Raw genomic sequence first — 13728 nt, 5'->3', positions numbered from 1 at the left:
TCGAAAACATTTTCATTTAGAAAATAATATATACTTTGGCCAAACCATAGAATCAAGAAAAAAGGGTTATATTTAACCTACCTCGATGCTAGGAGTCTAGCACTCGTCAACGAGACGTGCACCAACCCCGTGAACTCGAACGTTCACTAACACCGAGAATCAGGCATTCACTGAGACTGTGAACCCTCTAAAAGGCTTCCAACTCGATGTCCTATTCCAGTACATAATAATCGGATTAGATTCTCAACGGAATCCACAGATTCATGTTAACTAAAGACAAAACACGTAAGCAACAATCCGGAGGAAATTTCCAATTTCCCAAACACTAAACTCAGATCAAAATCGAGAAATCAAATATCGAAATAGTACGAGTTTCAATATCACATCATAAACTACATACACTTTCTGACCACACATGTGACTTCAGATTCTAAGGCTCGAAAAATAGACGATCTCCGAATCTATAATATCAATCCATATTCTCAGATTCTCAATTTGTCAATAAATCTATAACATAGATAATAAAGAGGAACTCCTCCCCAACTTTCATCCTGGTGTTGCCACGTCGGATGCTGCCTGCGTGACATGTGGCGGCGCTGTTTTGGTTTTTTTTTTTTTAATTGCAATTAAAATGATTCATCTTCTATCCGGCTCTTTAAAAAAAATAAAATACACAGGAAAAAGAGAGAGCAAAGCGATGAGAGAGAGAAAAGCCGAGTGAGAGAAATAAAGAGAGAGAGAGAGAGGTGAATCTCACCGGAAAAATGGAGGAAGATGATCGGAAATTCCTCTGCCTACCTCGTCCAAGGTAAGGGCTCGAATTTCAAAGATAAAATTCAAGAGTCTAACTTTTTGTTTTTGCTTGGGTTTGTTGATTCTCGAAGATTTCAGCGTGAATCCGGGAAGGGAAGTTGAGAGGAAGGCTGGTCAGTTCGTGTTGAGGTAATGAAAACTATGAATTTTTCTTCTATTTCTTGCCAAAATATTTAGGGATAATTTTGACTTTTTTATTTATGTGCTCAGGATCGCTGTCAGAGTCCACTACAGTTGTAAGAAATTTTAGGATATGCTTGGGTTTGCAATTTTCTTCTCCTGAGCTCTCTCTCTGTTTCTTTGCAATCGTCTTCGGGGATTTTTTTTCTTTAAATTTTTGCATTATTTTTTATTGGCTATGGAGCCTCGAGTCGGAGGCAAGTTCCGACTCGGCCGCAAGATCTGAAGCGGATCGTTTGGGGAGATCCAGCCAGGGTCGACCTCCAGGCGAGCTCGACCTCCAGGGAGCTCGACCTCCAGGCGAGCTCGACCTCCAGGCAGGTTCTACCTCCAGGCGAGCTCGACCTCCAGGGAGCTCGACCCCCCCAGGCAAGCTCGACCTCCAGGCAGGGTCGACCTCCAGGCCAGGCTCGACCTCCAGGCGAGCTCGACCCCTTAGGCGAGCTCGACCTCCAGGCAGGCTCGACCTCCAGCCAGGTTCGACCTCCAGGCGAGCTCGACCTCCAGGCAGGGTCGACCCCCCCAGGCGAGCTCGACCTCTAGGCAGGGTCGACCTCCAGCCAGGGTCGACCTCCAGGCCAGGCTCGACCTCCAGGCGAGCTCGACCTCTCAGGCGATCTCGACCTCCAGGCAGGGTCGACGTCCAAGCGAGCTCGACCTCTAGGGAGCTCGACCCCCCCAGGCGAGCTCGGCCTCCAGGGAGCTCGACCAGATAATAAAGACGAACTCTTCCCCCAGGGAGGCAAGTTCCGACTCGGCCGCAAGATCGGAAGCGAATCGTTTGGGGAGATCCAGCCAGGGTCGACCTCCAGGCCAAGGTCGACCTCCAGGCGAGATCGACCCCCCAAGCGAGCTCGACCTCCAGGCAGGCTCGACCTCCAGCCAGGTTCGCCCTCCAGGCGAGCTCGACCTCCAGGGGCTCGACCCCCCAGGCGAGCTCGACCTCCAGGCGATCTCGACCTCCAGCCAGGGTCGACCTCCAGGCCAGGTTCGACCTCCAGGCGAGCTCGACCCCCCCAGGCGAGCTCGACCTCCAGCCAGGGTCGACGTCCAGACGAGCTCGACCTCCAGGGAGCTCAACTCCCTTAGGCGAGCTCGACCTCCAGGGAGCTCGACCAGATAATAAATAGGAACTCTTCCCCCAGGGAGACAAGTTCTGACTCGGCCGCAAGATCGGAAGCGAATCGTTTGGGGAAATCCAGCCAGGGTCGACCTCCAGGCCAAGGTCGACATCCAGGCGAGCTCGACCCCCCAGGCGAGCTCGACCTCCAGGCAGGCTCGACCTCCAGCCAGGTTCGCCCTCCAGGCGAGCTCGACCTCCAGGGAGCTCGACCCCCCAGGCGAGCTCGACCTCCAGGCAGGGTCGACCTCCAGCCAGGCTCGACCTCCAGGCCAGGCTCGACCTCCAGGCGAGCTCGACCCCCCAGGCGAGCTCGACCTCCAGCCAGGGTCGACCTCCAGGCGAGCTCGACCTCCAGGGAGCTCGACCAGATAATAAAGAGGAACTCTTCCCCCAGGGAGGCAAGTTCCGACTCGGCCGCAAGATCGGAAGCGAATCGTTTGGGGAGATCCAGCCAAGGTCGACCTCCAAGCGAGCTCGACCTCCAGGCCAGGCTCGACCTCCAGGCGAGCTCGACCTCCAGGGAACTCGACCCCCCAGGCGAGCTCGACCTCCAGCCAGGGTCGACTTCCAGGCCAGGCTCGACCCCCCAAGCGAGCTTGACCCCCAGGCGAGCTCGACCTCCAGCCAGGGTCGACCACCAGGACAGGCCCGACCTCCAGGCGAGCTCGACCCCCCATGCGAGCTCGACCTCCAGGCGAGCTCGACCTCCAAGCAGGCTCGATCTCTAGGCCAGGCTCGACCTCCAGGCGAGCTCGACCTCCAGGCATGCTCGATCTCCAGGCCAGGCTCGACCTCCAGCCGGGCTCGCCCTCCAGGCCAGGCTCGACCTCCAGGCGAGCTCGACCTCCGGGGAGCTCGACCCCCCAGGCGAGCTCGACCTCCAGGCAGGCTCGACCTCCAGGCGAGCTCGACCTCCAGGGAGCTCGACCCCCCAGGCGAGCTCAACCTCCAGGCGAGCTCGACCTCCAGGCCAGGCTCGACCACCAGGCAGGCTCGACCTCCAGCCGGGCTCGCCCTACAGGCCAGGCTTGACCTCCAGCCGGGTCGACCTCCAGGCTAAGCTCGACCTCCAGGCGAGCTCGACCTCCAGGGAGCTTGACCCCCCCCCCCCCCCCCCCCATGCGAGCTCGACTTCCAGGCAGGGTCGACCTCCAGCCAGGGTCGACCTCCAAGCGAGCTCGACCCCCCCAGGCGAACTCGACCTCCAGCCAGGCTCGACCTCCAGCCAGAGTCGACCTCCAGGCCAGGCAGGCTAATCCAAAAACGCGATTAACATATAGTTCAACAGTAATAACAATACATTTATTTCTATTAACTTGCTTACTTAAAATATTATATATACTTCGCGCGTGGCTGCGACTAGCGTCACAAATAAATTCAACCAGGGAATCCAAACAAATTTCCAATTTCTTCGATATCAGACTCGATCCAAAATAAAGAATTTAATCATTGATTCAAAATCTTTCATATCTTAGAACTCTAATGCTTCCGTGTAGAAGCATAAACTCTGAGCCCTGTGACACGAGTCAAATCAATCCAACGATAATCATTTTCCGACATGTCACCTCAGTCAATCACTTTCGAACTTCAATTAAAAATCAAAGATCCAATTCAAAATACTTAGGGGCCGTTTGGTTTAGGGGCTGTTTGGTTAACTTTTCCGAAATCGTTTTCTGTTTTCTGATTCTAAATTCTAGAAAACAGTTTTAGAAAACCTGTTTGGTTATAAATTCAGAAAACAGATTTAGAATCATGTTTCTGTTTTCTTTGAAATTTGTTTAGAAAACAGAAAACAATGAAAAGTTGTTTTCTATTTTATCTCTATACAATTGAATGGAAAACATAACCAAACAACATTTAAAATATTCTGAAACGTAATTCTAAATCTGTTTTTTAAATTTAAAAATTAGAATCAGAAAACAGAATTTAAAAACAGAAAACAGAAACTAAACTCGTTTTCTGTTTTTAAATTCTGTTTTCTGATTCTAATTTTTAAATTTAAAAAACAGATTTAGAATTACGTTTCAGAATATTTTAAATGTTGTTTGGTTATGTTTTCCATTCAATTGTATAGAGATAAAATAGAAAACAACTTTTCATTGTTTTCAGTTTTCTAAACAAATTTCAAAGAAAACAGAAACATGATTCTAAATCTGTTTTCTAAATTCATAACAAAACAGTTTTCTAGAATTTAGAATCAGAAAATAGAAAACGGGAACAGAAAACATAACCAAACGGCCCCTTAAACTCTTCAAACCCATATTCACAAAATAACACCAAACAACAAAACATTTATTTCAGATTCGATTTCAATAATCTCATATCCAACACTAGCTAAAGAACGCTTCATAACTTTAGCTACACAAATCAAACCACAACGATTCCAGTTTCATAACAAAGCTGACTTCCGTCTCTTTCTATCGAGATATTTCAAGCTCAATTTGAACAAAAAACAACTATATAAAAAATAGCCCGGAGGCACAGATTCGGAAATCCAGTTTTACTGCTCCTAAACACAATTTTTGAAAAATCATAACTCACTCAATTCTTAACAGATTTACATGTTCTTAGACGTTTCAGAAAGCCCATTCAGCCTAAAATCCAGAAAAAATACTAAATTTTTTTTTTTTTTTATCTCAGACCATATCGGACTACCCACGTCCGTTTACCAACCTGTGCAATATCAGTTCAAGAAATCAAAACGAAAACTCACCCAATCAGCATAAATCCACGAATTCGAGCAGAGTTCAATCACAAATCCGAATCCAAAATCACACAACAATTACGAAATCAAGCCTGGGATTAAAAACTCCAAATTGATTTAGTTTTTCAAACCAATTTGAAATCCGAAAATTCAAACAAATGAGAGAGATTTTGAGGTTTCCATCACCTCACGATGCAGACGAACTTCCAGCAAGAATCTCTTTCTCTCGGCTGACCCACGACACGCGCAATCACTGAGAAGACAAGCCGTCGACTACGCGACCTCTTCTTCCTCGGCTCATCTCTCCTTCTCTTGTTCTTAATCTCACCGTCTATCCTTCTCTCTCATTATTTCCCGTCTTTTCTCTTTATCTGATTTTCCTTTCTTTCTCTTGGTCTTTCTTTCTTCTTCTTCGTTCGTTTACACGCGTTCCTTCTCTGGTGCATGTTTTCTTTTATGTTTCATTCTTATCAGCAAGGAGACTGACTTAACAAAGAGATAAGGCTGAAGCAAATCTCGAAATTTGCCTTATGATCCTTTTTTAATTGCAACTAAATCCCTCTTAGTTTTTGTCTCTTCTAATTTCCACCACGAAACAACTTTTCTTTGCTTTATTTGTTGCAAATAGATACTATTCCTTTTATTCCTTTCCCGGGAGATGGAAAACAGCGAAAAATTATTTAAATAATTTTCCTTTCAATTTTCTTTCACATAGAATCTATTTGAGGTCGTTGGAATTTATTTTCACATTCGTTGTCCTTCACAAATTCTAAAAAATATTCCAAAACCTCGTCGACCTTAAATATCCTTAATTTTCATTCTCGGTTTATTCTCGTCTTTTTTAGGAACTTAATTTGCAACATTCATCTTAAAATTTTGAGTCGTTACAATCTCCACTCATTAGAGAAATTTCTTCCCGAAATTTAAGATCTAACTGGGCACAGTGAATAAGTAGGGATATGTATCCATCACGTTGCTCTCCAACTCCTAAGTCACTTCCTCTGTTTCGTGGTGTGTCCACAAGACATTGACTAGCGATATCTCGTGATTACAAACGCTCTTCGTATTTCTGTTGACAACTTGAGCTGAAACTTTATCGTAAGAGACATTATCTTGGATTGGTACATCCTCAAGCTGAACGATGGATGAAGTTTCTGGTTCACTCTTTCGAAGCATTGAAACATATAAGACATCGTGCACGAAAGATAAATCGGGTGGTAAAGCAAGTCAATTACCTACAAGAAAAACTTGTTCAGTTTCGTTTTTCATGTGTTGGGTTATTTATTTTATATTTTAATTGCAATGCACTGGTTTGGTTTTCTTTATTACTAACTGCAGTAATGCTAAAAAAAAGACAATCAACTACAATATATGTGTTCCAAAGACAATTTCCCTTTCTTTTCAAAACGGGAAATACCTTTACATGGACATACCTTTAAAAGCACGTAATCTCCTATTCCAAATTTGAGTGGCCTTCATCTCTCATCAGCATAGTTGTTTTGTCGACTTTGAGCTGTCTTCAATTGCTATTGAATGATCGCGATTTTCTCATTAGTTTCATCGATAATTTTAGCTCCTGTTTTAATGCAATCTTCTGGTTCAATCCAACACACAGGAGATCTACACGGTCTCCCATACAGAGCTTCAGAAAGGGCCATGCCGATTCTGGAATGAAAACTTGTTATTGCAAGCGAATAAAACAAACGAGAGGTTTTCTTTCCATTTGTTACCAAAATCCAAAACACACGCCTTTAGAATGTATTCCAGGATTTTGAATCTCTCTCGGATTGCCCATCTGTCTGAGGATGGAAATCAATACTAAAATTTAGTATTGTTCCCATTGCTTCCTGGAAACTTCTCCAATAATGAGCAGTGAATTGCGTATCTTGATATGAAGTGATGCTCAAAGGAACACCGTGATATTTCACCACGTTTTAAGATACACTTTTGCTAGCTTTCTCTTGGAGTATGTTACCTTGATGGGAATGAAATGCGCATACTTGGTAAGTCGATCCATGATTACCCATATCGTGTCAAAGCCCTCTTGCAACTTTGGTAGATTCGTGAGAAAATCCATGGTTATCTCTTCCCATTTCCATCAAGGTATGGGTAACGGTTGCAATATTCCTCCCGGCTTATGTCGCCCGACTTTCACTTTGAGAGAATTCTAGCAACTCCTAACATAGTCGAGGACGTCTCCTTTGATATTGCGCCACCAGATTTGTTTCTTTAGATTCTGGTACATCTTGTTGGCTCCCGATTGAATGGCATATCGAGACTCATGCACCTCTACTATAATCGCTTTCTTGATCTCGTTTACTTGTGGAACTAAAAAATTCTTGAAATACATATGCTTCCATGATGGAAAATATTTCAAGGCTCTAGCGTCTCACCAGTCCGCAATCTTGTCAAGATGCCAGACAATGCTCATCTTGTTGTTGATTCTTTTTACTTGCTGTAACAAGTACGGTGCATTTACCAAATTCTAAATTTCCGTTGAATCACGATTCTCAAAGAACTTGATATAGTAATCTCCAATTACCATTTGCCTTTTTCCAATCGAGTAAAGCTAAGGAGGCTAGAACACCTCCTCCTTTTATGCTTAGGGCATCATCTACAACAGTAGCCTTTCCAGGATGACACCAGAGAGTGAACTCGTAATCTTCCATACACTCGATCCATCGACATTGCCTAAAGTTCAAATATCTCTGAGTGGAAAGATATTTCAAAATCTTATGATCATAAAATATTTGAAATCTTACCCCATAAAGGTAGAATCTCCATATCTTTAACGCAAAAATGATGGCTGCTAACTCTAGATCATGAGTTGGGTAGTTCTTCTTGTGAGTCCTCAGTTGACAAGAAGCATAAGCGACTATGCGTCAGTTTTGCATCAAAATGCATCTCAAACCTTCTTTAGAAGCATCTGAGTAGACCTCGTACGACTCGCCCATCTTCGGGGATAGTAAGAATTGGTGCAGTAGTCAAACAAACTTTAAGCCTTCGAAAAGAAATCTCACACTCGTGATCCCACTCAAAACAAACATTCTTTCTTGTGAGTCGGGTCATTGGTGTTTGAAATTCTGATTAGTCGCAAAGACAAGATGTCGCACACAATGTGTTGACAATTTGTCCGACAACTTGTTTGAACACAGATATGGATAAAAAACAAAACAGTGCAGAAAACAAGTACACACGATATGGTTACCCAGTTCGGTGAAACACACCTACATCTGGGGGCACGCTGCCAGTGGAAAGGATTTTCACTATCTTGTAGTCAATAGTACACACAAGGTTTATATCTGATTACAATCAACAAATCAATAAAACCTAGAGACTATTACTACCAGTGATCACCTAGACAGGGACTCCCCCTGAATTTGAGCTCCGTCTCAATTCCACCCTTCGAGCAACCTCCTGGCTCGGATGACCTTTAGTCTTCAGCAGTACGTGAGCCTTCAATCACGAGAACACAAAACCCAACTCTCACATACACTCAATCTTTGTGGAATAGTGTTTGAGAGAATACACCACTTATAACCAAAACACACAGCCTCCCAGTCCGCCAGTCTTGCACGTCTAAGAGCTCTGAGTGTTTTATCAAAAGTGTTCACACTGCTAAGGGGGAACGCATGGCTTTTATAGCAGCTTTACAATCCTGGAAGTTATTTCGGGTTTCCTTACCCGGCCTTAAGCGAATATCACAAAGTAAAGACTCCATCAAGGTGAATATCGTGCAATGAAGACAGCAGCGAGAGATATCTTGCAATGAAGGCACCAGCGAGGCAGATATCTCGCAATGAAGACAGCAGCGAGGCAATAACTCAGCAATAAGTCACCAGCGAAGCAATCTGTCAAAACTGGAAACTTGCCAGAAAAAGAGTCTGCACACAGGAGGAAAGATATCATACCAGAAGTGAAAACAAAACGACCGACATCTTTCCACAGAACTTGCACTAAAAAATAAAGCCAACAAAACAACGTAACAACAATCTCCCCATTTGGCTATTTTTTAGGCAAGCACTTCGAGGACCAGTTCTCATACAAGCGTCATGAACAGAGAAGAGAGTCAAAATAAATGACCTCATGACGCATCTCCCCCTGATTGCCTCAAAATAATACCAAAGGCAAGGATCGACCAACACAGAGGGAGGAAACAACACCCTGTAAAGGAATGAGAACTAGAAAAACAGCATAGCATTCATCAGAAAAAAAAATGAGAAAGCTGTCTTACAAAACATCCAGAGAGACAACATCAGTCTAAAGTACAAAGAAAAGTAGCGAGAAACCAAAACGATGTCTAAAAAGATGTTAGATGTTACAGACCAGAACTAATAAACATCAACCAAAGGGATCAGAGACATTGTTGGCATGAGAACCCTGAGAATTGCTACTGACTCCATCCTCTGTCTCTTCTTCATCAGGACACGCAGAGTGACTTGGTTGAGAGGTGGAAGTACCATCCGTGGTAGAGGAGAGAGTCATGACAGAGATAAGATGCTCACAAGCAGTCTTTCTTCGAGTAGAGATAGCAATGACTTCCTTAAGAGCAGCAACTTCTTCCATCAAACCCTTGAGAATATCGCTCTTGGCACTTTCTGACAGGGGAGCCACTTTGATGGTACCACCAAGAGAGACAGATGTTGCGACAGATGGCAAGACAAGATCCCTGGCATGTTTCCCTTTAAACAACTTAGGACTGAAGGAGAGTTCACTGGGAGGTTTACCTGCAATGTCGTCAGCCCTGAGCAGATCCCTCTTCTGAGCTACCAACATGCCTGACAGGAGAGAAGGGAAGCCAATAGGAAGCTTCACTGCATAGGACTTAGCATGCTTTGCCAGGTGGCTGAAAACAAACTCCCCAAAGTCGAAGGACGCCCGAGTACCAATCTGATAAATGAGGCATGCCAGGTCGGAGTTGATGCTTGAGCCGTGAGAGGAAGGGGCCCAATTCGCAATCCCGATTCTGTACAGAACAGAATACTTGGCAGAGAACCCTTGGTGGGCCAAGTCTTCTTCTCATCGTTAGTGAGCTCTTTGGCAACCTCATCCAAGGATGGAAGCTGATCAGCAGTGACAATTTTTCCTCTTCCCAGAAACTCGTTGATGGCAGTGGACGATATATCAAAGCAATGTCCACGAACAAAGACCTTCCCAAACTCAGGGTGATGAGGCTGGTCAATCTCAGAGGACAAATTCACAATGCACTCTTTCACCAGTCTATGATAATAAGGCCCGATCCCAGAGACAGTTTTCTCAAGTTGAGCATCGGACAAAAGTTCCATGATCACATCAATCTCCAGGGCCTCTTTAGACAGTTCATTTTCCGGAAAAATAGATCTGTGAAAGACATACCTCCATTTTCTGACACGATCTTCCTCATGGAAGGAGACATTATCCAGAGGAGCGGCGGGGACATCCTTGGGAAGCTTTTGGCCTCCGACAGATTTCCTGGAGATGAGCGGCACGGCCTCAGGACGGGCAACAACCTCTTCCTCTTCCAAATCCTTCAGGACATCTGGGATCGTCTCTTCAAAAGACTTTCCCTTCAGCTTCTTCTTGTTCAAGCCCATCTTCACCGGTTTCTTCATCTTCTTTTTAGCAGGGATGGTAGTGGGAGCAGCTTCCTCCACCAGCTTTCTTTTCTTCTTTCTCTTCTCTGAGAGAAGAGTGGCTAGGCACATGTCGTCATCTTTCTGAACCTTCTCTTTCAGAGAAGCAAGGATATCCTCTCCAACATCCTGGACAGGGTCAGTCGTTCTTTCTTGCCCCTGAGAAGATGTAGGCACATCTTTCGCGACTTCTTTACTCAAGCCCAACATGCCTCCAATGGCATCCTCAGGAGTAGTCTCATGAACATGGGGAAGCGAATCCCTATCCCTAGGATTGACAATAGGAGAGACAGAGGCAATAGGATTACCTAGCACAACCTTGTGAGGGCTTTCGATGGGGGATCCACCGGTGATGTTTTCCTCTTCTGGAGCATCGTCACCTTTTCTTTCTTCCTCAGACGAACTGCTGGAACTTGCTTCTCCTGTGATGTCAGTGATGGAAAGAGCAGCTTTCTTGAGGATTGCGCTTCTGGCGGCGGAGAGAGATGGATTCTTAGGAGGAACTGATGACCCAGCGATCGCACCTCCGGCCTGACCATCGGCGCGTACACTGGGTCGAAGACCTCGAACCCTAACTCCGTGCATGTTGCTTTCAGCGCCTAGCTTTCTTGTCGCGACATTTTTCTTCTTCATTGTGGCTTTCACCTTTTCAGAGGGAGTGGTGGTACTGATCCCGCTTCTTGTGCCAACCATTTTGAAAAGAATTTTAAGGGAACTGCCACACAGGTAACTGTCAAAGAGGGTAAGCGAGGAAATATGGGAAACAAAGCTTAAGAATACCGAAGAGAAACGGGAAATTTCAAAGTTCAAACAAAGCTTAAGAAGTAATTTCAAATTTTAAAGCTTAATGTAACCGTCTGGATGAAAGAGAGCATGGTAGGGAGTAAAATGACGTCGTGACTTAAAGTTAAAGTGGGCCTTGATCGGTCTTAGGCCCAGAGAGACAATAATTGGCATTTTAGCCCGGCAAACCAGTCGAATGGGCCAACCAGATACATGGGCCCATGAGAGAAATTTCACAACAAGAATCAGCGAAGGATTAGCACAGAAGTTAAAACCAAAAATTCCTCCGATAAATAGTAATTGCTATTGATCAATAACGCATAAACCAAGAGAGGATCTGAGATTTTCAAACCGGTTAGCATCCAAAGCCTTGGTGAAAATATCTGCAAGCTGTTTCTCGGTGTGAATGTATTCGAGTTTGATCTTCTTTTCTTCTACCAGATCTTGAATGAAATGATGTCTGATCTCAATGTGCTTGGTCTTACTGTGTTGAACTGGATTCTTAGAGATGTTGATGGCGCTAATGTTGTCGCAAAATAATGTCATGACATCTTGACCAACATCGTACTCAGCAAGCATCTACTTCATCCAGAGGAGCTGAGTGCAACTACTCCCAGCGGCGATGTATTCGGCCTCAGCTGTGGACAAGGAAACACAGTTCTGCTTCTTGCTAAACCAAGAGATGAGATTGTTTCCAAGATAGAAACATCCACCAGAAGTACTTTTTCTATCAACCATGCTACCTGCCCAGTCAGCATCATAGTATCCCACAAGCGTAGAAGAAGTATCATAGGTATACAGTAAACCAAAATCAGCAGTTCCTAAGATGTACCTTATGATTCGCTTAGCTTGAGCCAGATGGCTAGCTTTGGGATTGGCTTGATAGCGCGCACATACACCTACCGAGTAGGCTATGTCTGGTCGGCTGGCAGTGAGGTAAAGAAGACTGCCAATAATACTCATGTAGAGGCTTTGATCAACAGATTCTCCATGCTCATCCTTAGTGAGTTTGATGTGAGTAGCGGCAGGGGTCCGCTTGTGAGAAGATTTTTCCAAGCCAAACTTCTTTACCAAGTTTTTGGCATACTTACTTTGGGAGATGAAGATACCATCACTCATTTGTTTGATCTGAAAGCCCAGAAAGTAGTTTAACTCACCGACCATACTCATCTCAAATTCAGACTGCATTTGTCGAACAAAAAGATCCACCATCTTGTTTGACATTCCTCCAAAGACGATATCGTCAACATAAATCTGAGCTATCATGAGATTGCCATTCTCCTTTTTCACGAACAAGGTCTTGTCAACTCCACCTCGGGTATAGCCATTCTGCACAAGAAACTGGGTCAGTCTCTCATACCATGCACGAGGAGCCTGCTTAAGGCCGTAGAGAGCTTTTCTGAGTTTGTAGACATGCTGTGGAGAGCAAGGATCTGTAAACCCTTTTGGTTGTGCTACATAGACTTCCTCATTCAGGTACCCATTGAGAAAAGCACTCTTAACATCCATCTGGTAAAGCTTGAAGTGCAGGTGACAAGAGATGCCAAGCAGGAGTCTGATGACTTCAAGTCTCGCAACAGGGGCAAAGGTTTCATCAAAGTCTACGCCTTCCACCTGAGAATAGCCCTGTGCCACAAGTCTAGCTTTGTTCCGAGTTATATTACCATGTTCATCAGATTTATTCTTTAAAATCCACTTAGTTCCAATGACATTCACATTGTCAGGTTTAGGAACAAGCTCCCAGACTTCATTTCTTTCAAACTGAACAAGTTCTTCTTGCATAGCATTAACCCAGTATTCATCATCAATAGCCTCATTAAAATTTTTAGGTTCAATCTTAGAGACAAAGCAGAGATTACCAATCATCTCCCGGTAGTTAACAGGAGGTTTTGGACGAGTCTTTATTCCTTCACTGATTTCGCCAATCACCTCATGAGCCGGATGATTTTTCTGAATTCTTCGGGAAGGAATTATCTGTTCAGTCTCAGGAGGAGATCCTTCATCTTGAACAATGTCGCTTACTTTGTCATCAGCATCAGTCCTGACATTTGGATTTCCAGTAGAGATGTCGTCCAAAGAGTTTTCAGCATCTGTCCTGACATCTGTGTTACTAGGAAAAACTTCATCTTCATCATTAGTACAGTTAGTAGCATCATGATCATCGTTTACCACCACATTTATGGATTTCATCATAGTCTTAGTGCGTTTGTTAAAAACACGGTAGGCACGACTATTTCTAGAATATCCAAGAAATATACCTTCATCACTTTTCGGGTCAAATTTATGCCGACGATCTCTGTCAGCAAGTATATAACAAACATAACCAAAGACATGAAAGTATTTCACATTCGGCTTTCTCCCCCTCCATATTTCATAATGAGTGCTGGAAGTACCTGGACGAATAGTAACTCTATTGTGAATATGGCAGGCAGTATTGAGAGCTTCAGCCCAGAAATGTGGTGGAATATCTTTGGCCAACATCATCACTCTAGCCATCTCTTGGAGGGTTCGAT

General features: G+C 44.5%; 1 long non-coding RNA gene across 1 annotated transcript; it reads right to left on the bottom strand.

The window, feature by feature from the left end:
* Positions 1-4451: 4451 nt before the first annotated feature.
* Positions 4452-5314, bottom strand: LOC149389836 (uncharacterized). The gene is made up of 2 exons (XR_016300765.1): positions 4913-5314; positions 4452-4789 (listed from the first exon to the last, which is right to left on the bottom strand). It is a non-coding gene; the product is annotated as an uncharacterized LOC149389836 (long non-coding RNA).
* Positions 5315-13728: the final 8414 nt, after the last annotated feature.

The sequence above is a fragment of the Urtica dioica genome, chromosome 8 (assembly GCF_054948205.1).
Source record: "Urtica dioica subsp. dioica isolate 48M chromosome 8, U.dioica_male_clone48M_v1_H2, whole genome shotgun sequence".
NCBI lineage: Eukaryota > Viridiplantae > Streptophyta > Magnoliopsida > Rosales > Urticaceae > Urtica > Urtica dioica.
Note: the sequence above shows the minus strand (reverse complement) of the source record. Positions and strands in the feature narration are given on the sequence as shown.